Source organism: Pan paniscus, chromosome 1 (genome assembly GCF_029289425.2).
Source record: "Pan paniscus chromosome 1, NHGRI_mPanPan1-v2.0_pri, whole genome shotgun sequence".
Lineage (NCBI taxonomy): Eukaryota > Metazoa > Chordata > Mammalia > Primates > Hominidae > Pan > Pan paniscus.
In genome coordinates, this window is record NC_073249.2 from 114,648,144 (window position 1) to 114,675,240 (window position 27,097).

The window sequence follows — 27,097 nt, forward strand, 5'->3', positions numbered from 1 at the left end:
GAGTGACAGAGCAAGTGGTGTGATCATAGCTCACTGCAGCCTCCAACTCCTGGGCTCAAGCAATCCTCCTGCCTCAGCCTCCCAGGTAGTGAGCCACCAGGCCTGGCTGATTTTTGAATTTTTTGTAGAGATGGAGTTTTACTATGTTGCCCAGTTGGTCTCAAACTCCTGGCCTGAAGTGCTTCTTCCACCTCCACTTCCCAAAGTGCTGGGATTACAGGGGCGAGCCACTGTACCCAGCCAGGACCAGGTTTCTATCCCTGTGTCTCTCAACTTTGCTTCCTCTGTGTTGGTTCTGTTTTAGACAGGCATTCTTCCTCAGCTGGCAATAAACACAGTAGCTCAGGCTTCATATCTTGTCATATTCAATAGGAAAGAGCACCTGCTCTTTTCCAGAAGTGGGAGAAAGATCCCACTATCTCCTTGGCTCTGCTTGGACCGTGTGTTCATCCCTGAACCAGTCATCGTGGCCAGGGATAGGCTGGTTTTATTGGCTAGATCTAGGTCATGTGCCTGCAGACATGGATGAAGAGTAGGGAAAAGTTATAGCCTCAAATGTTATCTGTCTATCTATCTATCTATCATCTATCTATCTATCTATCTATCTATCTATCTATCTATCTATCTATCTATCATCTATCCATCCATCCATTATCTATCTATCTATCTATCTATCTATCTATCTATCTATCTATCTATCATCTATCTCTATTACCAGAAAAAGTGGGGATGGATGTTTGGGAAGAAAATAGTATGTACTATGTACTTGAGAGTTTGTTTCACATTTGCTCTCATTCACAGGTCAGCTCAAGCTGGCATCTGTCCAGCTCTGGCTAGGCCTGGGGCTTTTATTGGCCTCAGAGGGGAGGAAGTGCATGTCAGTTGGTCCATGGGCAGCCTGGAAAAGGCACCACAAGTCCCCACTAGGGTCAGAGGGACTGGTAGCCTGGCCTCCAGCCTTTAGGCCCTCCCTGGCCTAAAGGTGAGGCCTCACCAGGGACCTGCCCCCTTCCACCCAGGAGCCTATCTGCCTCCTATTGCCATCCATGGTGACCAGGCTGCTCCCACCAAGGGGCACCTGCAGGCCAGCTCCAACCTGCCCTCGGCCCCACCTCAGCTCCCCCCACCCCATTGCCCCCCACAATCTGCCTCAACCCTGCTCTGAGATCAGAGTGGGCACCAGGAGTGGGGAAAGGCCAGGCAGTGGGAGCAGACACCCTCGAGCCTGTGGAGGCAGCAGGAGCTTTCCTGGGCCCCTGAGGGTGCAGAGTACAGAGACACCCAGGTCCTGTGTCTGGGAGGGCGGGGCTGTCACCCAATCCCTGGAGCATGCACGCAGCTCCGGTGGCATCTCCTTGCAGTCTGGGGTGGGGGCTCCAGGTCCTCACTGGACCCCTCTCTGCCCACCCCTGCATGCCCAACCACCCTCCTCCCCTGCCAGTGGGTGGCTCGGCTGGCCTCACTGTGGCAGCCCCCAAACAGTGGGCTCTGGGCATGCTCCCACTTGTCCCTGGCTCCTGCTGACTCCCTTGGAGCACAGCACTGCCCCAGGCCCAGCTATCCCTCCTCCCCCTACCCTTCCTGCAGGGGCGCCACGCAAAAGCCGTGATGCGGTGCCAGGGTCCAGAGTGGCAGAAGCTCCGGGCCTGGGAGTGGGTCCCACCTGGCCATGCAAGGGTGGGGGCGGTGCAGTCAGCTGTCTCCAGACATGGGGCACAGGGGACCCACCACCACCATTGCTGCTCTCACAGCTACTTCTGCCACCACCACTTTCACCTCCCTGCGGCAGCTGGCGCAGTGGCAGTGGCTGCTCCAGATGGCCCACCACTGACATCAATATCACCCACAAGAGAGAGTTTGCCTTTAATGTGTATCAGACAACTGTATAAACATTTGACCAGAAATTTATATGATTTATGTAATACAAAGTTCTATTCCGGTCCAGTTTTATAACAATTTTTCTTTTAAAACAGAAAATTTAAAATTTAGTATCAGTTAATACTGTTTGTAGAAAGCCATGGACCATCCCATTTCAAGGAATTCCATTAGACTTCATCAGTCCTGTTTCTTTCTTTCTTTTTTTTTCCCTTTTCTTTTTTTTAGATGGAGTCTCTGTCACCCAGGCTGGAGTGCAGTGGCAGTGGCGTGATATCAGCTCACTGCAACCTCTGCCTCCTGGGTTCAAGCGATTCTCCTGCCTCAGCCTCCCGAGTAGCTGGGACTACAGATGTGGGCCACCACACCCAGCCAATTTTTGTATTTTTAGTAGAGACGGGGTTTCACCATGTTGGCCAGGCTGGTCTCCATCTCTTTACCTCATGATCTGCCCTCCTTGGCCTCCAAAGTGCTGGGATTACAGGCGTGAGCCACTGTGCCTGGCCACTCCTGTTTCTTCATTAATTTCTAGCGCCGCTTCTCTCCAGACCCTGCCTCCCATCTTCTCTTCCAGACATAACCCCCTTCTTAAAGCAAATTCATTCAACAAAATATGTTGAGTGCCTGTGTTCTAGGCACTAGGGTTACAGTGATGATCATGATGGTTGTAGTTGTCCACTTTGCATTGCCTTAAAAGTATACCTGTGACTGGGTAATTTACACAGAAAAGAGGTTTATTTGACTCACGGTTCTGCAAGCTGTACAAGAGTGGCACAAGCATCTGCTCAGCTTCTGGTGAGGCCTCAGGAAGCTTTTACTAATGGTGGAAGGCAAAGGGGGAGCAGGCATGTCACATGGCAACATAAGGAGCAAGAGAGAAGAGCAGGAGGTCCAGGCTCTTTTTAATGATCAGATCTCATGGTAACTAATAGAATGAAACTTCAGTCATGACCATGGGGAGGGCACCAAGCAATTCATGAGGCATCCATCCTCGTGACTCAAATACCTCCCATTAAGCCCCACCTCCAACATTGGAGATCACATTTCAACCTGAGATTTGGAGGGGACAAACATCCAAACTATATTAATGGCTATGGTTCCTTCTTCAAAATTCCTGTAGCTTTGTCATGCAGAGCAAGTTAATTTCTTATTGCCCTAACCTTTCTTATCTCAGCTCTCTTCAGGGGCCCTCACTTTTTATAGCCAGATAAGCCCAAGAAGTCACCTTCTTCAGCAAAGGAATTGATTTGTACTGTCCTTGGAGGTCAGCTGGCTTAAACTGCAGCCGGCTTCTGTGATAATATTCTTATTTATTTTCCTGTTGTATAGGCAAACAGATAATGAGAATATTGTAGGTGAAGTACCATGCTATTAGTAGAAGTATTGACTAGGCATAGCCTTCAGTGGTGTAAGAGGAAAGAGACCATTCTTTAAGGAAGAACTGCTTGACTATTGTATAACATAGTGGAGGGGGTGTCACTTTAGAGCCAGACCTACCAGCCGTGTGATCTGGGCATGTCGCTCAAGTACTTTGAGTTTCAAATCCCTTATCCATAACATGGAGGAAATAATAATGTGTTTCACAGGGTTGTAGTAAAGATTAAATGAGATACCAAGCCATTTATTGATACCTTTTTCTCCCTGCCACCAATCTATCACCAAGTCCTGTCAGTTTCACCTTTTACATTTCTCAAATCCCTCTATGTCTGTTTCTACCACCACCATCACCTTGTTCTGCCCATTTTCTTGTCATGACGATAGCACTGGCAATCTAACTAGTCTTCCAGCATTCCTTCTTGCCCCCTCCAGCCCGTTCTCCGTAGAGCAATCTGAGTAGATTTTGAGAAAACACAATCTAATCATGTCATATCACTTCCTTCCCGATTAGAACTTCTCAGTGCTCTTAGGATAACTGGATTTACAAAGCCTTGACTGCTGCTTATCTCTCCAGAATAAGCCAGAGCAGATCTGCCCCCTCACTCTCTGTGCCCCAGCCAACTGGTGACAAAGACTCTCTTCTTGACCAAACTTTAGACAAGCAGCTAAGTGAAATAAGCCAGTTATGGAAAGATAAATACTGCATGATTCCACCTGTGTGAGGCACCTAAAATAGTCAAACTCTGCCAGGCTGTTGGAATGAAATAAAATAAAAGAGTCAAACTCATAGAAGCAAAGAGTGGAATGCCAGGGGAGGGGGAGGTGGGGAGTTACTAATCAGTGTGCATGCATACAGTTTTAGTCCAGCAAGATGAATAAGCTCTAGAGATCTGCTGTATGATATCATACCTATGGTCAACAGTAATGTTCTGTACACTTAAACATTTATTTAGAGGGTAGATCTCATTTTAAGTGTTCTTACCACACGTACACAAAAGCAGGGTGCTGGATGCCTCTGTTCTGGGACATGACTTCTACTTCCACCTCCTGCACAGTTCTCCCTGAGACACTCCCTGCTCCCTGTTCCCACCTTGCAGCTTCTCCTCTTCCCTTTGCAGTCTCACTCCTGCCTGCAAGTGAAACTGCACCCTTAAGATTTGCAAACACCATCTTGTTGATAAACTGTGTGGATATGCCTGGCCCTGAACTTGTGCCCCCTGAAGCCTTAGACACTGTTTTTCTTTTCCTTTTCTCTTGGCGGCCATGATGACATCAAGCTTTCCTGCTCAGTCTCTCCCATCTCTGCTCGTTCCAACTCTTTGTGGCCTGGTTTTTTCTTTTTTCCTTTCTTTTCTTTTTCTTTTCTTTTCTTTTTTTTTTTTTTTTGAGACAGAGTCTCACTGTTGCCCAGGCTGGAGTGCAATGGCATGATCTCGGCTCACTGTAACCTCTGCCTCCTGGGTTCAAGCAATTCTCCTGCCTCAGCCTCCCAAGTAGCTGGGATTACAGGCATGCACCACCATGCCTGGCTAATTATATATATATATATATATATATTTTTTTTTTTTTTTTTAGTAGAGATGGGGTTTCTCCATGTTGGTCAGGCTGGTCTCGAACTCCCAACCTCAGGTGATCTACCCACCTCGGCCTTCCAAAGTGCTGGGATTACAGGTGTGAGCCACCCCACCCAGCCCATGGCCAGTATTTTTCTTTGTATTTTCTTGTGAGGAGAGACACTAACACTGGATGATGTGGCCAGTTCTTTTTTTCTTTTCTTTACTTTTTTCTATTTTTTTGCTTTGAGGCAGGGTCTCACTCTGTCACTCAGGCTGGAGTGTAATGGTGGAATCATAGCTCACTGCAGTCTTGACCTTCTGGGCTCAAGTGATCTTCCCACTTCAGCCTCCTGAGTAGCTGGGACCACAGACGCATGCGACCATGCCCAGATAATTTTTTTTTTTTTTGAGATGGAATTTTGCTCTTGTTGCCCAGGCTAGAGTGCAATGGTGTGATCTTGGCTCACTGCAACCTCTGCCTCCTGGGTTCAAGCAATTCTCCTGCCTCAGCCTCCCGAGTAGCTGGGATTACAGGCATGCGCCACCACACCCAGCTAATTTCATATTTTTAGTAGAGATGGGGTTTCTCTATGTTGGTCAGGCTGGTCTTGAACTCCTGACCTCAGGTGATCTGTTTGCCTCGGTTTCCCAAAGTTCTGGGATTACAGGCGTGAGCCACTGAATCCAGCCCATGCCCAGCTAATTAAAAAAAAATTTTTTTCTACAGACAGGATCTCCCTACATTGCCCAAGCTGGTCTCGAACTCAGATCTTCCCACCTTGGCCTCCCAAAGTGCTGGGATTACAGGCATGAGCCACCGTGCCTGGTCTTGCAAATTCTTCCACTTCCCACTCTACAGACTCCCCTGGGTAAGCCACCTAACCAGCTGGCTTAATTACCATCTCTACATGGGCGATTCCCAAATTTATGTCTCTTGCCCACATCTCTCTCCTGAGCTCCAGAATCGGATAGGACATCTCTCTGGCATCCATGACCCTTCTTTCCCCTCGCCCACCACATCTTCCTCATCACCAAGTCCTGCCAGTTCTACCTCCTTGATATACCAAGTCTTTCTGCATCTCTAGTCACCACCTTTGTTCGAGCCTGCTTCCTCCCACTGATGGATCCTGGCAACAGCATTCTGTCTGAGTTTCCTGTGTTTGCTCTGGCTCTTGCCTCTTCAAACCATTTCTGCATGGCAGCACTAATGATTTTTGTAAAGTGAAAATTTGATCAGGTCACTTATCTGCTTAAGTTCCTAGTAAGCCATGAGCTTCCCATTAACTTCAGGACAAAGTGCAAATGTGAGCATGTCAGTAACATCCCTTCTTGATCTGGCCTTTGTATATATTTCTAGCTCCAACTTTTGCTCCTTCCCTGACCCCAGGCAACACTAACCCTACTGAACTACGTGAATTCTTTGTGATTTCTTTGGCCTTAGGACCATCTGATTTGCTGTTCTGCCTGAACCAGATTTTCCTGGTCCTTCCAGTCTAGATGAAATATTCTTTCTTCAGCACTCTCCTCAGATGTCACTTCCTCCAGGAAGCTTTCCATGATCTCTTAATGCCTGATTAGATACCACCCCCACCTCTATACCAATTGTTCTCAATGCACCCTGTACCTGTACTCCTTGTCCTTTTAGTTGTATCTTTGTTTCCCTTAGGCTGAAAGTTTCCTTGGGGCATGTCCTCTGCCTGTTTCATTCTGTATTCCTAGTTTGTAGCATGGTGCCTGGCACATAGTAGGCATTAAAAATACTTATTAAATGAAAGAACACTTGATTTCCTAAAGCTTTATCATAGCTTACCACAATGGTTAAGGACAAGGATATTGAAGCCAATTGCCTCTGTTGGCAAATCCTGGCTCAGATGCTGACTATATGTGTACCCTTGGGCAAGCTACTCAACCTCTCCTGCTTTGGTCTGATTACTTTGAAAACATTTCTTAGCTCATGAGATTGCTTTGAGGATCAAATAGATTAACGTTTATATGCCTGGCATAAAATAAGTGCCATATAAATAGGATAATTTATTCTGCTTTATGACCAAACATGATACTTTTGAGAGTGAAACAGTTGCAATTAGTAATTATGCCAGGAAAATAGATGTTGATTGGGACTGTCCTGGGCTAACAGGGACATTTGGTTACACTGTATATAAGAGCTCTTAGGTAAATAAACGTTTTCGTCTTTGTTGCTTTTGTTTTTCTGTGTCTATTTTCCTATAGTGATTAGCAGTTAATTCTTCCAATCATAAAAGCTTGTATGTTTGTCTTTAGAGACAACAGAGAAAAGGACTTGGGGGACAGGGTCCCAAGGTTCAGAGTTGGTAGGGTACCATTAAAGAAACAGAAATGAAGTTGAATTCTTAGGCTCTGAGTATAGAAAAAAAGGGGAGCCTTTACACCACACTGAAGCTGAGTAGGCTGTATGGGTTTGACAATAGAAGGTCACGTGGTTTCCTGATGTGTAGTATGATTTCAAGGGGTCCAGCCTTTCCTGGAGCCTTGTCTGGGGAAGATTTGTGAGTGAGGCAAACTGTGCCAATCTGCTTGACATGTTTTTGCTGTCTGGTCATTGAGTTTGCTGTTTTCTTTCAAACTGTTTCAGAAACATGTAGTTCCATTTGCTTCCCCAACAGGGAGTTCTTTTCATTACCTTAAAATAGTTGTTTTTATGAACTGGGATAAACACCTAGTGTGCAGAAGTTTTGTTGCATGGTTATTACAATTTGAATTCTATTATTTCTCCTGCTTACCTGGGGAAGAGAAAAATACACCTTCTAAACACAGTTTTCCTTTTCCTTTTTCTGGTTTTCCAGACAGATGCACTGTCAGATAACACACCTTGCAGCTGGCTACATCTGCCCAGAATATCAATTGCAGGCAGTTCTGGTGGTGACCACGATGTTGGAAGGGGGAAAGAAGGGGAAGAGGAGAGCAGCTTTTCTTATCTTGAAATACTGAAGCCTGTCAATCTTAGCAGGTGCCATTCAGAGATGTGTGCCAACTCCATTCTCACCCTCTCTCCATCTGGGGTGGGAGTGGAGGTAGTAGTGGGGAGGAGAAAGGAACAAGAGAATGAACTAACATTTGTGAAAATAATTTCCACAAAGCATGTTGGTCACGTGCTCAATAATATAGGCGAGTGAGAGAGAATTGAAGACATATTTGGCTGTTAGTTATTTCACATTTCATTCATTCAACAAATAATATATAAAGTGTTTACTATGTGTCAGCCACAGCGCATCAATGCATATGAAGAATATTGTATAGGGCAAGGCGCAATGGCTCACGCCTATAATCCCAGCACTTTGGGAGGATGAGGCAGGTGGATCACTTGCGGCCAGGAGTTTGAGACCAGCCTGGCCAATATGGCAAAACCCTGTCTCTACTAAAAATGCAAAAATTAGCCAGGGATGGTGGTGCATGCCTGTAATCCCAGCTACTTGGGAGGCTGAGGCACGAGAGTCACTTGAACCTGAGAGGTGGAGGTTGCAGTGAGCCGAGGTTGCAGTGAGCCAAGATTGCACCACTGCACTCTAGCCTGGGCAACAGAGTGTGACTCTATCTCAAAAGAAAAAAAGAAAAAGTAAAAAAGAAAAAAAAATAAAGAATATTGTATGAAAGGTAGGCTTAAAGTTATGTGTGGTAATTATTATTTTTTTTTTTTAGAGACAGAATCTTGCTCTGTAACCCAGGCTGGAGTAGAGTGGCACAGTCATAGCTCTCTGCAGCCTCGAACTCCTGGGCTCAAGCGATCCTCCCACCTCAACCTCTTGAGTAACTAAGACTACAGGCACATGCCACTATGCCTGGCTAATTAAAACAATTTTTTTTGTTTTTTTTTTGTAGAGATGTGGGCGTGCTATATTTCCCAGGCTGGTCTTGAACTCCGGGGCTCCTGGCCTATAAGGCATGAGCCACTGCTTCTGGCCTATGTGTGGTAATTGTCTTAGTTTTGGACATGTTGAGCTTGAGATATAGATTTTCCATTAAGCATTTGGATATAGCTATCTGGAGCTCAGGGGAAAAGTCTGTGTAAGAAATGTAGATTTGGGAACGATCCTCAAATAGGTGGTAGTTATAACACGAATACTGAGTGAAATAATTATGGTTATATGAGGGAGAAGAAGAGGATCAAGAATGGAACATCAAGTAACCCCTGAGTTTCAAAGGGAAATATGAAGAATTTATAAAGAAGATTAAAGAGTACTCTCCAGAGATGTTGGTGGAGAATCAGGAGAGAGGGATTAATTTAATTATATTTTTTCTACTTCGTTTTAAAAAATCAACTCTATTGAGATGTAATTTACATACAACCAATGCACCTACTTTGAATGTACACTTCCCAGAGAGATGCCACCATCAGATGCTACCACCTGAGCAGCTGACAGGCAGTTCTGGTGCAGTTTTGACAAGTATATACACTCATGTAGCCCCCACTCAAGATATAGAACATTTCCTTTGTATTAAAAGCTCCCTCCAAAGTAACACCAATTATTACCAAACTATTCCAAAAGATGAATAGGAGAGAATTATTTCTAACTCATTCCATAAGATAAGCATTACTCTAATACAAAAACCATATAAGGATACAACAACAACAAAAATAAAACTACAGGCCAATATTCCTGATGAACATGGATGCAAAAATTCTCAACAAAATACTAGCAAACATAATCCAACAATGCATCAAAAAGATAACACGGCTGGGCACGGTGGCTCACGCCTGTAATCCCAGAACTTTGGGAGGCTGAGATGGGCGGATCACGAGGTCAGGAGATTGAGACCATCCTGGCTAACACGGTAAAACCCCGTCTCTACTAAAAATACAAAAAAATTAGCCGAGCATGGTGGTGGGCGCCTGTAGTCCCAGCTACTTGGGAGGCTGAGGCAGGAGAATGGTGTGAACCCGGGAGGCGGAGCTTGCAGTGAGCGGAGATCACACCACTGCACTCCAGCCTAGGTGACAGAGCGAGACTCCATCTCAAAAAAAAAAAAAAAAAAAAAAGATAACACATCAGAATCAAGTGGGATTTATTCCAGGGATGCAAGGATGGTTCAGCATACACAAATCAATAAATGTGATACACCAAACTGTACAACAGAATAAAGAACAAAACCATATGATCATCTCAATAGATGCATAAAACAGCATTTGATAAAATTCAACATCTCTTTATAATAAAAACTTACAACAAACTAGGTATAGAAGAAACATACTTCAAAACAATAAAGGCCATATATGACAAACCCATAGTTAACATCATGCTGAATTGAAAGCCTTTCCTCTAAGATCTGAAACAAGACAAAGATGCCCACTTTCACCACTTTTATTCAACATAGCACTGGAAGCCTTAGCCAGAACAATTAGGCAGGAGAAAGAAATAAGGGGAACTCAAACTGGAAAGGAAGAAGTAAAATTGTCCCTGTTTACAGATGACATGATCTTATATTTAGAAAGTCCTAAAGACTCCACAAAAAAAACTGTTAGAATACAAGAATTCAGTAAAGTTGCAGGACACAAAATCAACATACAAAAATCAGCAGCATTTCTATATGCCAACAGCAAACAATCTGAAAAAGGATACATCAAGAAAGCAATCTCATTTACAATAGCTAAAAAATTAATAATAAAATACCTAGGAATAAATTTAACCAAAGAAGTGAAAGATCTGTACAATTAAAACTATAAAACGCTGAGGAAAGACATTGAAGAGGAAACACATACACAATGAAAAGATATCCCACGTTCATGGATTGGAAGAATTAGTATTCTTAAAATGTCCATACTACCCAAAGCAACTTATAGATTATATGCAGTTCCTATCAAAATGCTGATGACATTCTTTACAGAAACAGAAAAACAATCCTAAAATTTGGATGGAATCACAAAAGACAATAGCCAAAGTAATCCTGAATAAAAATAACAAATCTGGAGGCATCACATAACCTGACTTCAAATTATACCATAAAGCAATAGTAACCAAAACAGCATGGTACTGGCATAAAAACAGATACATACACCAGTGGAACAGAGTAGAGAACCCAGAAATAAATCCATACATTTACAGCCAACTCATTTTTGACAAAGACACCAGGAACATACACTGGGGAAAGGACAATCTCTTCAATAAATAATGCTGGGGGCCAGGTGCAGTGGCTAAAACCTGTGATCCCTGCACTTTGGGAAGCTAAGGCAGGAGGAATGCCTGGGCCCAGGAGTTTGAGACCAGCCTTGGCAAGAAAGACTCTACAAAATAAAAAACTTATCCACATGTGGTGGTGTGTGCCCATGGTCCTAGCTACCCAGAAGGCTGAGATGGGAAAATCACTTGAGCCTGGGAGGTTGAGGCTGCTGTGAGCTGTGGTTGCACCACTGCATTCCAGCCTGGGTGACAGAGAGAGACTTTTCTGTCAGAAAACTAAAAAAAAAAAAAAAAAAAAAAAAAATTGGTGCTGGGAAAACTGAAGATTCATATGCAGAAAAATGAAATTAGATCCAGGTAAAAAGTGAGCAAATGTTCTGAATAGACACTTCTCAAACGATGAAATACAAATGGCTAACAGGTATATGAAAAAATGCTTGACATCGCTAATCATCAGGTAAATACAAGTCAAAACCACAATGAGATATTATCTCACCCCAATTAAAATGGTATTATCAAAAAGATAAAAAATAACATGCTGGTGAAGATGTGGAGAAAGGGGAACTCTTGCACACAGTTGGTGAGACTGTAAATTAATACAGCCACTATGAAAAACAGTATGGAAATTCTTCAAAAAACTAAAACTAAAAATACAACTACCGTATGATTCAGTGATCCCACTGCTGGGTATAAGAAAGGAAATTAGTATATCAAAGAGATATCTGGACTGCCATGTTTATTACAGCACTATTTACAATAACCAAGATATGGATTCAACTATTTTATACTGTCCTCAGTAATATATGAGATTTCTAGATGCTCTATTTTCTCACCAAACTTGGTATCATTACAATTTTTAATTTGTAGTCATTGTGGTAGGTGTGTGGTAGTACTTCATTGTGATTTTAATTTTTGCTTACCTGATGACTAATGATTAAACATCTTATCATGTGCTTATTGGCCATGCATGAGGTCTATTTCTGGTCTATTTGGTTGTATTTGTATATTTGTCTTTCCTTACCCTAATATTACATTGTATTATCTAGGGTGCTCTATAATAAGCCTTGAAGTGAGGTTATACAAGTTCTCCAACTTTGTTACTCTTTATTTCAAAACTGTGTTGGATATTCTAGGTCCTTTGAACTTCCATATAAATTTTAAAATCAGTTTGTCAATTTCTGTGAAATAAAGCATGTTGGGTTTTTTACTGGAATTCTATTGAATCTATCAATCATTTTGGTAAGAGTGGACAACAATATTGTGTCTTCCAATCCATGGACAAAATATATGTGTCAATTAATTTAGGTATTCTTTAATTTCTCTCAGCAATGTTTTCCAGTTTTTCATGTATGGATTTTGCACATATTTTGTTAAATTTATTCCTAAGCATATTATGTTTTTGATGCAATTTTATGATGTGCTTTGGTTTTTCATGTTTCTTGTGCCTGGGGTTTACTAAGTTTCTTAGGTTTCTGGACATCTAATTTTCATAAAAGTTGGAAAATTTCAGTTATTATTTCTTCATATCTTTTTTTCTGACCTCCCTTCTCACTCTCTCTGTCTCTTTTTTCCCCCCCTTTGGAGTCTGATTGCCTCGTAGCTCACTAATGCTCTGGCCATTTTTTTTTTCAGTCTTTCTTCTTTCCGTGTTTCATCTTGGATAGTTTCTATTGCTCTGTCTTAAACTTCACTAATTTTTTTCAATGTCTAATGTGTTGTTATTAATCTCAAATATTTTAATTTTTCTCTTTACAAGTTCAATTGGGCCTCTTATTTTTATTTATTTATATGTGAGACAGGGTCTAATTTTGTCACCCAGGCTAGAGTGCAGTGGCCCAATCTTGGCTCACTGCAGCCTTGACTTCCCGGGCTCAAGCGATCCTCCCACCTCATCCCCAAGTAGCTGGGACTACAGGTGCATACCACCATGCCTGGCTAATTTCTAAAAAATTTTTGTACAGATGGGATCTTCCTGTGTTGCCCAGGCTGGTCTTGAACTCCTAGACTCAAGTGATCTACCCACCTCGGCCTCCCAAAGAGCTGGGATTAGAAGCATGAGCCACCGCAGCCAGCCAATTTGGTAATTTAAAAATATCTTTGATGTTTTTACTTAACATGCTTAATCTTTCCTTTACCTTCTTGAACATATGAATATAGCTTTAATAACCACTTAAATGTCTTTGTCGACTAATTCTATCATCCATATCATTTCTAGATTAGTTCTCATTGATTTTTCTCTTCATTACGAATTGTATTTTCTTGCTTATTTGTGTGTCTTATAGTTTTTTATTGAATTCCAAATACCACGTATTTTACCTTGTGGGTACTGAATACCTTTGTATTCTTATTAATATTCTTGAGCGTTGTTCTGTGATGTAGTTAAGTTACTTGAAAACTGTTTGGTCCTTCTGAGGCTTGCTTTGTTAGACATGACCAGAATTCTTTGGTGTATGGCTAATATTGCCCACTACTACAGCAATGCCTTTCTGAATATTCTACCTGATGACCTGTTAATTATGAGGTTTTCTACTGTGGCTAGTAGGTGAACGCTGAAGATTTTTCCCTGTACTTTTTTCAGGTGTAATTTTTCTTAGCCTGTGGTAGTTTCCTCACACGAATGTGCAGATCAGCCTTCAGCTGCAGACCTTCCACAGATCCCTGGAGCTCTCTCTCTGTGCTGCTCTCTCAGCTCTTGTGCTCTGCCAGGTGAACTCTAGCTGGCTTGGCCTCCTCAGATTCCCAGCATTTTCTCCTGAACTGAGGGAGACTTTTGGGCTCTGCCTGCATTCCCCCTTCCTGTGCTGAAGCCTGGAAACCCTTTCCTATCACAGACTGCGAAAATCATAGAACACACCTTGCTTGTTTCCTGAATTCACTGTCTGTGCTGCCTGATGCTTAATGTCTGAAAGCTGTTGTTTCATATGTTGTGCCTGGAGTTTTAATTGGTCCCTGTTACTCCATGTTGCTCAGAATTAGAAGTCCTGATGCTATTTTATTTAATTTTTTATTTTTATATATTTAGGAGGTACAAGTGCAGCTTTCTTACATGCATATATTACGTAGTAAAAATAGTCTGGGCTTTTAGTGTACCTATCACATTGTACCCAATAAGGAATTTTTCAGACCTCACCCTTTGATCTGGTTTGGCTCTGTGTCGCCACCCAAATCTCATCTTGAATTGTAATCCCCACGTATTCAGGGAGGAACCTGGTGGGAGGTGATTGGATCACGGGGGCAGTTTCCCCCATGCTGTTCTCATAATAGTGAGTCCTCATGAGATCTGATAGTTTTATAAGTATTTGGCAGGTTCCTCCTTCACTCACATGCTCTCCCTCTCACCTGCCACCATGTAAGTCATCCCTACTTCCCCTTCTGTCATGATTGTAAGTTTCCTGAGGCCTCCTCAGCCATGTGGAACTGTAAGTCAATTAAACCTTTTTCCTTTATAAATTACTCAATCTCAGGAAGTTCTTTATAGCAGTGTGAAAATGGACTAATACACCCTCCCTCCCACCCTTCCACCTTTTGTAGTCTCCAATGTCTGCTATTCTACTCTGTATGTCCATGTGTACTTATTGTTTAGCTCCCACTTTTAAGTGAGAACATGTGGTATTTGACTTCTCGTTTCTGAGTTATTTCGCTTAGGATAATGACCTCCAATTCCATCCATGTTGCTGCAAAAGACGTGATTTCCTTCTTTTTTATGGTTGAGTAGTATTCCATGGTGTGTGTGTGTATAACATTTTCCTTACTTGATGCTCTTTTAAATGGTATTAAAGTTTTTTTAAAAAATTCCCATTATTTATTCATAGTCTATGGAGAAATACTTTATTTTTGATATTTGACCTTGTATATGGTAACCTTGTTAAATTCACATATTAGTTTTCACTTAAATTTTTGTTTGTTTGTTTGTTTTTGTTTTTGTTTTTTTAGACAGGGTCTTTCACTCTGTTGCCTGGGCTGGAGTACTGTGGCACAATCTTGGCTCACTGTAGCCTCGACCTCCGGGTTCAGATGATCCTCCCACCTCAGGCTCCCAAGTAGTTGGGACAACACGTGCGTGCCCCCATGCCCAGCTGATTTTTTTTGTGTTTTTTTTTGTAAAGACAGGGTTTCACCATGTTGTCCAGGCTGGTCTTGAACTCATGGGCTCAAGCAATCTGCCTGCCTTGACCTCCTAAAGTGCTGGAATTACAGGCATGAGCCATTGTGCCCGATCAAAAGGAATTTTTAAAAAAATTTAAATATAAAATTTTTTTTTTGAGATGGGGTCTTGCCTGTCACTCAGGCTGGAGTGCAGTGGCATGATCACGGCTCACTGCAGACTTAACCTCCTGGGCTCAAACAATCATCCTACCTCAGCCTCTCAAGTAGCTAGGACTACAGATGTGCACCACCATGACCAGCTAATTTTTTATTTTTTGTAGAGACAGGGTCTCACTATGTTGCTCAGGCTGGTCTTGAACTTTTGGGCTCAAGTGATCCTCCCACCTCAGCCTCCTAAAGTGTGGGATTACAGGCATCAGCCACCATGCCTGGCATTTTCATATATATATATATATATATTTTTTTTTGTGTGTGTGTGTGTGTGTGTGTGTGTGTGTGGTGGATTCCTTAGGAGTGTCTATAGGCACAATCATGTTATCTGTGAATATAGAATGTTTTACTTCTTCCTTTACAACTTGTATTATCTCTGTCGCTTTCCCTTCTGTACTGGAAATGCTATATACATTGTTGAATAGAAGCAGAAAGAGCAGCTATCTCCTTGCCTTCTTTTTGATCTTAGGAGGGAAAGCATTCATTCTTTCACCATGAAGTATGATGTAAGCATTAGGTTGCTTTTTTTTTCCTTTTTCTGAGACAGAGCCTTGCTGTTACTCAGGCTGGAGTGCAGTGGCGTGAATGTGGCTCACTGCAGCCTCAAATTCCTGGGCTCAAGACATCCTCTCGTCTCAGCTTTCTGGGTAGCTGGGCCTATAGGAGTGCATCACCAGACCCAGCTAATTTTTTATTTTTTGTAGGGTGTCATTATGTTACCCAGACAAAGCACTGTAGATGTTATTGATTTATCTATTTTTATAGAGATGGAGTCTATGTTTCCCTGGCTGGTCTCGAACTCCTAGGCTCAAGTGGCTTCCCAAAGTGCGGGGATTATAGGCATGAGCCACTGTGCCCAGCTTGTAGATGTCTTTACTGGGTTCAAGAAGACTATGTGGTGGGTAATGCAAGTATACTTATGAAAGAAGGGGATAAGTTGAGAGTTCTTGGATTTAATTTTCTCAGTGAAGCAGGAGGACAGGCTATCTGATGAGGGGTGGGGAGAATGAGGTGGATTTGTATTAGTCCTTCATGAACCTCTCGAAAGACAAATCTGTGGCAGAGTGTACAGTTTTCTGTACCAGGACTTGGAGCTCCAGGTTTAGGACGAGCGTGGGCAGCTGTAGAACTGGGTTCTGTAGTCAGGGTTTTCCAGCACTTATGAGTGGAGGGAAAAGGGAGCACGGGTACTGAGGGAGCTGGCGGGAAATAATTCAAGTTGTTGGCCAGAGGTCTAGCTTGGGTTTTAAAAGACTGAAGCCTGGGAATTGAGGGGAAAGTAAAGATAAACTGTGAGGCCACGAAGGGATTAAAGGGCTGGAACTCAGCGAGGCCAAGGAGTAGTAAAGTGGGAGGAAGAGAATAGAGCTGGGAGGATTGTGGTTCAAGTGGGATATTGAAGTTTCATTTTTTTCCACATCAGATGGGTAATGTGCCAATGTTGTAACAAGGTTTCAGGGAGGCACATCTTACACATGAAAGTGAAAACCCAGTCATCACGCTTATGAACTGTGAAAGGATCCAAAGTTTTTTTGAGAGGCAGTGGAGCTATGGTAGTAATGGTCTAATTGTGGCCTTGAAAAGTGTAAGTAGAGCAGAAGGTTATTTGAAATGATTAGGGGAAGGTTAGGGTGTGGGATGGATTGGGTTCAGCAATTTGTCTCAGGATGATGGTGGGAGTTAATGTGTAAGGTAAATGGGGGAGTCTTCAGCCGCTGTGGGCCAGGGTCAATGACAGCCAGAAGAAGTAGAGGGCAATGAACCATTTGGTATGAGGGGGACTTTGACAAAGGTAGAAAAGTAATCATGTAGAACTGGCAGGGGAAGCTGGGAGACTGCTGACCCTAAGTGCCCCCTTCTTGGCTGGAAAATAGAACTCGTGGGAGGAAGAGCAGCTTTCCCTTAAGAGTGCTGCAAGAGAACCAGTGTCCTTGGGGCAAGGCCAGGCTTCAGTTACGGTAAGGAGGAGGAAGGTATAGTGAAAGTTCTTGCAGGTTGTTGTGGATATAGAAGAATTTGTTTTTAGTGGAATGAGGTTACCAAAACACAGAAGGAAAACTGACAGGAAGATGGCTAGGAGACAGGTGGTGTCCCAGTGACAGTGAAAGTCCCAGTGAAAAGACTTAAAGGGCAGAGACTGTTTCACCCATGTATCACAGTATCAGCCACATAGTAGGTGCTCATTTAATACAGCAAAGTGAATGGCTGAATACAATCCATTTCTTGTGGCTTCTTACTTTGATTCTCTGAGACTTCATTTTTCTATCTGTTTCCTGGGGAGTGCTGCTGCTTTTATCCCCCTAGTTCTGAAATTTATAGCAGTTTTCTCTCCAAAGTCCCAATTCTTTCCGTCTGGCAGAGTCAGTGCCTTATTATTCTGTGGTGTAACACCCTAGGAGGGCCTGGAAAGCCAGAGCTGAAATCTCTCTCTGGTTACAACTTGGGAGAAGCTGAAGTTCAGAAAAAGCAAAGAGTTCTTTCAACAGAATAGATTAAGATTTACCATAGACTGTGAAAGAAATAAAGATGCTTCTCTCAGTCAAAGTTTGAGGCTACCAGCCTGTACTGGTACCTACCAGAGGGGTGGCGTCTGGGACTCAGGGAGAGCAGTAGTCCAGGGCGGGCTGTGGACTGTCAGGCTGTGTGCAAGGCAGTCTCCAGCAGGTGGGGCTGTGGAGTCGCAGAAGGCTGGCAGCCTTGAGCGGAACGCGGCGCTGCTGCCACCCTCTGATTTGGATGGAATAATCCCTACGGTATGTAGAGTCAAGCTCTGGAGATTGCTACCTTCTCATGGAGAGTCAAGCTTGGGAGATTGACTTTGCTACCTTCTCACTCTCCACCATTACTCCAGAGCCCTGTTGTCTCCGGGGAGGGGAAGGTCTTGATGATGGGGAATGTCATCTAATGGAACGTTCGCAGGGTTTATGAGTTTTAAGTCCCAGTGCTGTGGGCACACAGGCCACTTGCTGGACCTCTGAGAGTGAGTGATAATGGAAATATATGTGAAAGCCTTGGTAGAGTGAAGACTCTAAAAATATAAGGATTTATTATTAATGCTTAATGGGTAGTTAAGAGCAAAAATATGTTCCTTGATCTATTCTAGAGAAGAGGAACTCTAGGGAAGGTATGGGCTGAAGATTTTCCTATTCGCAGAAGAATTGGTCCTTTTGACTATATGTTTTCACTTCTGTCAGGTCACATAGTGGTGTGAGGGGTAAGAATGCCAATTTGCCACAGAACATTCTAGGGAGGTTGTAAGCGCTCAGAAAACAGAATTCATAAAAATAATAGTAATAAACTACCATCTATATAACTACTATATACCAGGCACATTGCATATATTATTCAATTTGGTCATCATAACAGTATAATAGGATAGATGTATTTATCTATTGTAACTAGAAATTGAACGTCAGCATCTGAAAGGTATGAATAGCAGAAGGTTACACACATAATAAGCAGTGATGGCAGGATTTGAACCCAGGCCTTTTTGGCTTTAATGGCTCATGTCTTTCCCATCATAATGTGTGAACTCATCCTTTACTAAATCTCTAAGCCCATTTCCAAGGACCTGTCTTAAGCTGGTTGCTTAAGAATCGCTCAGGGAACTTGTTAAAATGCATGTTCTTGAACCCCACCCTGAGGGAGCCTCATGAATGATTTAGACTTTTCCTTTTCTTTCTCTCTTTTCATGCCACATTCCCTTCCATTACTTAAGTTGTTGAACAGTCACAGTAATCAGGACTTCTGTTTTTTGAACGCCTTATACCTTACACCTTTCCTTGAAAACAATGGCTAATGCAAACTCATTTTGTCAAGCCAAAGATCCCTGAGTTTCCCCACCAGAGGATTATACAATCAGCAGCTCCTTTTTGTTTCAATAACACATTTTTATCTCCCTTATTTTGCTGGGGGTGCAGGAGTTATGTTTGGACACAGATAGTTCACTACTAGGGAGAAGCTTCTACTTGGGGAGGACTTAGCCCTGGAAGGGAGATAGAAGCAGAAACCAAGGGGATTCCTGGGGTTTTATTCACCTACATCAATCAACAAGTATTTATTGAGTACCTGGCACTAGGCCAGGTATTGGTGCTAGAGCAATGCATACAATAAAGTCACAAAAGTTATGGAGTTTTAGGTAGGTGGACAGAGAAGGGAGAGGATATTCATGCAGATATTCAAATGAAGTGGCAAAGTGAGCCATGAACTTCTGGGGAGAAGCATACCCGGCAGAGGGACTAGCAAAGTGCAAAGACTCCAAGCAGGAGTCTCCTGGGAGTGTCTGAGGGACACCAAGAAGGCCAGCGTCCAGCAGAAAGGCAAGAGTGGAGAGTGCAAGGAGGAGCAAGGTAGGAGGTGGGAGGGGAGAGGCACCACTGGTTGTATCATGACCTTCCAGGCCATTGGGAGGATTTTGGGTTTTGTTCCAAGTGAGACAAGGATCCACTGAAGGGTTTTCTGTAGGAAAGTGACATGATCCAATTTACATTTTAAAAGGATGACACTGGGTGCTGGGTTGAACACAGACTTCAGGGGGCAAGGGTGCTACCTGAATGCCAAGGCAGCTCTGTCTGTCTGCATCTCTTGAACAGTTTTGGAAGATTCTATTCCTCATCTCTCCACCATGGTCAACAGGTGTTAGTCCATTTTGCATTGCTATAAAGGAATACCCGAGACTAGGTAATTTATAAGGAAAACAGGTTTATGTTGCGCATGATTCTGTAGGCTGTACAAACATGGTGGTGGCATCTGCTCGGCTTCTGGTGAGGCCCCAGGAAGATTTTACTTATGGCAGAAGGCATGTCACATGGTGAGAGAGGTAGCAAGAGAGAGATGCCAGACTCTTTTAAACAACCAGCTCTCATGTGAACTAATAAAGTGAGAACTCACTTATTACCGTGAGGACAGCATTAAGCCATTGGCGAGGGATCTACCTCCATGACCCAGACATCTCCGCCATGAACCACCTCCAACATTGGGGACCACATTTAAACATAGATTTGGAGGGGACACACATCCAAACCATGTCAGAGGTCAAGCTTTGCCCCTCCGTCAGTCCTTTCTGCTCCTCTTACTCACTCTCAATCATAGCACCATGTTTCTCAAAAGTTGCAAATTGGTTGCAGTAGTGGATTTGATAGTTGTGAGAATGTTGGCCAGAATTAGTTATGTCTGAATACCAGACCAGCCAAGCCAAAATGCCGCTATTATACTAGAATAAAGCAATTTCTACTTTACAGACAAAGTGGCAGAGCCATAACTCATTTACTCACTGACTCATTCACTCATTCTTTCAGCTCTCATTGAGCACGTACCATGTGCATAAGCCACTGCATTAAGCCGCTGGAGAACTACACATTTTAAAAAAGCTCCCTAAGACATAAACTCTGCCTTTGAGCAAACTCTTAAACTAGTTACTAGCATTTATCAATCACTTTTGATGGGTAAGACTCTGGTTTAAGTGCTTTTTATGTATTGCCATATTTAATACTCAAAATTAATGTGATTAGTTAGGTACTATTTTACTATTTTAAAGATGAGGAAATCTAGGCACCTAAAAGTTAAGTAACCTGTTCAAGTTGGTTATTAGGTGAACTGTGATCTGAACCCAGATGATGTAGCTCTAGGGTGTAGATGACTGCTTCTTAGGCTAGATGGATAGCTAAACACATAATTATAATGCAATGTGATGAGTACTCACTAGAGCTACTGGGAACTTTTAACATTATTGAGGGGCAAGGCCCAAAGCCTTTTCAAATTTCTAATCCAGTTAATTTCACTGTAGTATATAACTTCTCCCCATAAAATGCTGTGAAGTACAACTAAGATTTTTAAGTGATCCTTCCAGATTCTTAAGACAAGATTAAAGTAATTTATAAAGCTATTTTCTGGCTAAGGACCATTCCATTTTTGGACTGTTTCACTCACTCATCATTTCCATCACCAGATGATAGTTTGTTTTTTTTTTCGTTGGGGGTGGGGTGGGCAGTCCATTCTTCATAAAAGAAAAATTAAAATTTGTTATGTTAAGTAGATGCCAACAAAGTTGTTTTGGGTTATGAAGTCTTGGGGGTAGGTGGGGGCTCATCTTACTCACTATCTCATCTACTCCTTCTCTGTAGGGACTTCATAGCTGGCTGGAATCAAATTTGTGCCTCAGTAAAATGACAAATCAGTACAAGTTGGGGCACCTTTATGGTCTTTTGGGAACAGCTGAAATCACAAATCTTACATCCTAGATTATCAAGGGGGATATATTACTGGATTCCCAGTTGCTGGGAAAGCACAGACTGAGCCACAAACTAACTCTGCCTGGAGAAGACAAGGAAAGCTTCAGGGATTAGTTTAGATTTGAGCTGGGCTTGAAAAATATGTTGATAGTCAACAGCAATAAGGTGAGAGAAAGGTGTTCTAGTAAAGGAAAAGTTTGTGTAAAAGATCTGGGGAAGTGTCAGCCAACTGGGCTTTCTGGGATCATTCCATCCTGAAACACTGTCTTTTAGGTGGGACAGAATCTGAGCAGCAGTCTCAGATTCTGTCACATTTTTTCCATTTTGTAGGATATTATAATGACACTTTTTTTTTTTTTTTTTTTGAGACGGAGTCTTGCTCTGTCGCCCAGGCTGGAGTGCAGTGGCGCGATCTCGGCTCACTGCAAGCTCCGCCTCCCGGGTTCACGCCATTCTCCGGCCTCAGCCTTCCAAGTAGCTGGGACTACAGGTGCCCACCACCATGCCCGACTAATGTTTTGTATTTTTAGTAGAGACGGGGTTTCACCGTGTTAGCCAGGATGGTCTCAATGTCCTGACCTCGTGATCCACCCTCCTTGGCCTCCCAACTTGCTGAGATTACAGGCGTGAGACACCACGCCCGGCCTTTTTTTTTTTTTTTTTTGAGATGGAGTTTCGCTCTTTAGCCTCCCGGGGTTCAAGTGATTCTCTTGCCTCAGCCTCCCGAGTAGCTGGAATTATAGGCACTTGCCATCATGCCCTGCTAATTTTTTTTGTATTTTAGTAGAGATGGGGTTTCACCATGTTGGCCAGGATGGTCTTGAACTCCTGACCTCAGATGATCCACCTACCTCGGCCTCCCAAAGTGCTGGGATTACAGGTGTGAGCCACTGTGCCCGGCCTAATGATACATTGTATATTTACTCATGAATTCTCTCTCTCTGTCTCTTTCTTTTTTTTCTGTCTCTCTAGCTTTATTGAGGTGTAACTGACATACAATAAACTACACATAAAGTTTACAATTTCATGAGTTTAAAACACATCCCCAGAATCGTCTCCAAAATCAAGACAGTGAACATACCCATCATCCTCTGGAGTTTCTCTGTATCCCTTTGCCGTCTGTCTTTCCTACCCACTTTTGCCCCTTTCCCCCAGCCTCAGGCAACCACTGATATGCTTTCGGTCACTATACATTTGTTTGTATTTCTAAAAATTTTATATAAATGGAATCATATAATATGTACTCCTTTTTTCAAGAGTCTTTCACTTAGCATAATTACAGACTCATTCACATTTTTCTGCATATCAATAGTTCATTTTTTAATTGCTGAATAATACTCCACTGTATAGATACACCACAATTTGTTTCTCCATTTTACAATGAATGGGCAAATGGGTTGTTTCTATTTTTTGGCTATTACAAATAAAGTTGCTATGATGAATCTTATACAAATCTTTTCTGAACTTACGCTATCTTTTCTTTTGGGTAAATACCTTGGAATATGTTTCGTATGTGTTTAACTTTTAAAGAAACTACCAAACTGTCTTCCAAAGTGGTTGTACCATGAAAGTTCCACCTGTTTCACATTTTTGCCAACACTTGTATGGCCATTTAAAAAATTTTAGCCATTCCAATGGGTATGTATGGTGCCTCATTATGGTTTGAATTTGCATTTCCTTAATGACTAATTATATTGAGCATCTTTTCATGTTCTTACTTTCCAACTATCTTCTTTGTTGAAGTGTCAGTTCAAACCTTTAGCTCATTTGAAAAATCGGTTGCTTTCTTTTGTTGGATTTTTAGAGTTTGTTATATTTTCTGGACATAAGACCTTTATCAGAAACGTCTTCTGCAAAGAGTCTTTTCAAGTGTGTGGCTTGTCTTTTCATTCTTTTAGCAGTGTCTTTCAAAGAGTAAAATTTTTAGTTTTGATGAAGTCCAATTTATCATTTTTTTCTTTTATGGATTGTATTTTTGGTGCCTTAGCTGAGAAATTTTTACCTGAAACTCAAGTTCACACAAATTTTTCTTCTATTTTTTAAGAAGTTTTATAGTTTTAGGTTTTACATTTAGATCTATGATCTATTTTGAATTAATTTTTGTATGTAGTAAAATGTGTGGATTGAAGTTTATTTTTATTTATTTTTAATTTAATTTAATCTTTTTATCTTTGGCCAGCCTCTTAAGCCAGAGCATGCACAGAGAGACTTCTTATTTTTATTTTTGATATGATATCCAATAATTTCAGCACCATTTGTTGAAAAGTTATCCTTTCTCCACTGAGTTGCCTTTGCAATTTTGTCAAAAATGAGTTGTATATATATGTGTGGGTCATAAGTTCTTTTTTTTTTTAAAGAAGACATGACCATTTCATAAACTTAATGAGCCATATCAGTTGTTCGTTATGAAGACGTGATGCTTCATAGTCTTGGATCCTTTCTTGAGGTTTGTGGTTTAATCTAGTTTCACAACTTGGACTAGGCACTGGCCTCAGATCAGGATAGAATTATTCCTATAAGGCCAGATAACTTTTTTTTGTTTTAAAGGGTAGAATTAATATTTGTTTGTCATTTATAATCAGATGGCAGCTGGGTATACAGTCTCCATACTTCATTTTTTTGGTAAATAAAAAAACTACAAGTTTTAAATAGCCAGTGGCTCATTATGTTTTCAGAAAACATGATTAGACCAATTTATTAATGGTGGCTTCAAGTTTTTCCTTATTAGCTCCAAAAACTGGAGCCCACCCACCTTTCATTCCTTTTTAAAAAACTGGAAGATGGCATGCATTTCTTCATACTCTGAAGCAAACATCCTACCCTGACAGTCATCCACATCTGCCTTGAGGAACACCACACTGGAATAGTTTTCAGCAAGGGAATGAAAGAAAGGCTTGATCATTTTGCAAGGCCCACATCATGTGGCTGAGAAGTCAACTACAAGTTTATCCCTTGTAGCATCCGAGCCTTCCTGAAAAGCAAACTTGCTCTTCTGCTTCACCACTTTGACTATTGGGGTCTGATGACTGACTGTAAGAACCATGGAAATGGATCCAAAGTGCTGGACCAAGCTTTGGCCAGAGGACCTTTGTCTTTTGGATTGTCCTCTAAGCCCTGATGTTGAACTCATTTTCTAACAGGAAGGACAGACTAGTATTTCTGTTTTCTGGTTGACTGATCTGTTCTCCTGATTGTCCTTAATGCCACATCTGGCTTTTCACCGGGTCACAACTAGCTGTGTTCTTTTCTCCCCTAAACGAAAGCTTCAATGACTTTAGTTAATCTAGTCTCTGTCCTGAAGTATCTGAAATATGAGCCTCTTAGACCAGAGATAGGCAGTTTAATATTATCAAAGGCCATGGACGTCGGGGGAGGAAATCAGTCAAAAGTCACTTAATAAGCCACCTTAATTGAAGTGGTTTGGTCTCCTTAGGGAAATGTAAAATATTCAACTCAGCAGCTTAAAAATGTTTTTATTGAGATGTAACTCACATATCATAAAATTTACCCTCTAAAGTTGCACATTTCAGTGATTTTTATTATATTCACAAAGTCGTGAAACCATCATCACTATCTAATTCCACCCTAAAATAAACCTTACACCCATTAAGCAGTCACTCTCCATTTTTCCCTCCTCCCAGCCCCAGGCAACCACTAATCTACTTTCTGTTTCTATGGATTTGCCTATTCTGGCAAATTTAACATAAGTGGTATCATACAATATGTGGGCTTTAATATCTGACTTCTTTATTTAGCATAATGTTTTCAAGGTTCATCCATGTTGTGGCATGTATCAGTACTTCATTCTTTGTGGCTGAATAATATTCCATTATGTGGATATACTTCATTTGGTTTATCCATTCATCAATTGATGAACATTTGGGTTCTTTCTACTTTTTGGAAATTATGAATGATGCTTCTATGAACATTTGAGTATGAGTTTTTATGTGGACACAAGTTTTCAATTTTCTTGGATATATACCTAGGAGTGGAATTGTTGGGTCATATGGTAACTCTTTATTTAACTTTTTGAGGAATTGCCAAACTGTTTCCCAAGGCAGCCATACTGTTTTACAGTTTTACCAACAATGCATGAGAGTTCCGATTTCTCCACATTCTTTTCAACACTTGTTATTGTCCATTTAAAAAATTATAGCCATGCTAGTGGATATAAAGTGATGTGTCATTCTGGTTTTGATTTGCATTACCCTAATGACTGATGATGTTGAACAACTTTTCATGTGCACGTTGCTATTTGTATATTTCATTTGAAAAAATGTTTATTCAAATTCTTTGCCCATATTTAATTGGCTTGTCTTTTTACTTTCTTTGTTATTATTATTATTTTAGAGATGGGGTCTTTCTGTGTTGCCCAGGCTGGCCTTGAGCTCCTGGGCTCAAGTGATCCTTCTGCCTCAGCCTCCTGAGTAGCTGGGATTATGGGTGCTGGCTTACTTTTTCACTTTCTTGATAGCGTACTTTGAAGCACAAAATTTTTAGTTTTGATGAAGTCCAATTTATATATTTGTTTCTTTTGTTGCTTATGACCATCTGCTTTTTAAATTAAACTCAGAAATCCTAAAGCTTTTCCATTAAGCACAACAAATAATAAAACTATATATCTTAATTCCATGTTGTAGCAATTTAAGGGGGTGGAATTGATGTCAGGGAGAGGGAGAAGGTGGGGGTAGACTCTTTACTTGGACTTTAGACCTCAAAGTCTGAATGTTAGCAACTGCCTTTGAGCATTGAGCACATAATCATCAAGGATAATTAACTCTTTGGAAACTGCCCTAATCACTAAACCTTCAGTAGCTTTCTTCTGGAAGGGGTGAAGCCCCTGCTACCAAGAAGGAGCTCACTCTCTGCACTGCAGCAATGTTACCTAAGGACAAGTGAAAATGAAGATAAAGTGTCAGGAAAAGGGAAAGCTTTGCAGTCAGGCTGTTAGGAGTCTCCACTGGGTTCTCTGGAACTAGATGCTGCAACAGAGGTAGAAGTGCAAAGGGGAGGATCACCTGTGAATGGAAAAGGGAGGAAGCAGTTTGGCCAGGAGGAGCTCTTGGCTTCTGATGCAGACTTGACAAACCCTCTGCCAGTCTAACAGGGTGCTCCGAGCAAAAATTGCTTGTTAGAGGAGTTCCACATTGGTAGAAGAGGGATGGGCCTTTGTACTACCACCTTGCTCAGCCATTGGCTAGGGGCTGCCTTAAGAAGAGAGTGACTGTGGCTTAAAAACTCAGGTGGTCCTTGAAGGAACTAATTGCTGGGGGCAAATAAAACCAACATTCTTGGTAGCAGGGGAGTGAGTCCTTTATTGAAGGGGCAATGTAAGCATGGCATCTCTGTGTCTGTCTACCACACAGACAAACATGAAGTTCAAATTCCAACAACATGTGACCTTAGGCAACCACTCTGCCTCAGTTTTTTCATCTGTAAAATGGAGAAAATGCTTTCCTTACAGGGTTGTGGGAGGATTAAATAAGACAAGAGTGAACATAGTGCCTGATACAGCACAGGCATTCAATAAGTATTAGTTCTTCCCTTTCCCCCACATGAAAATAAGCCAAGGGAACATTCTGTTCTGCAA

The 27,097-nt window shown here is 41.9% G+C and overlaps 1 non-coding gene and 1 pseudogene across 1 annotated transcript; both read right to left on the reverse strand.

The window, feature by feature from the left end:
• Window positions 1–16,694: 16,694 nt before the first annotated feature.
• On the reverse strand, window positions 16,695–16,798 carry LOC112438673 (small nucleolar RNA U13). The gene has a single exon (XR_003027050.1). It is a non-coding gene; the product is annotated as a small nucleolar RNA U13 (small nucleolar RNA).
• Window positions 16,799–24,191: 7,393 nt separating this feature from the next.
• LOC106635220 (thioredoxin-like) lies at window positions 24,192–24,550 on the reverse strand (annotated as a pseudogene).
• Window positions 24,551–27,097: the final 2,547 nt, after the last annotated feature.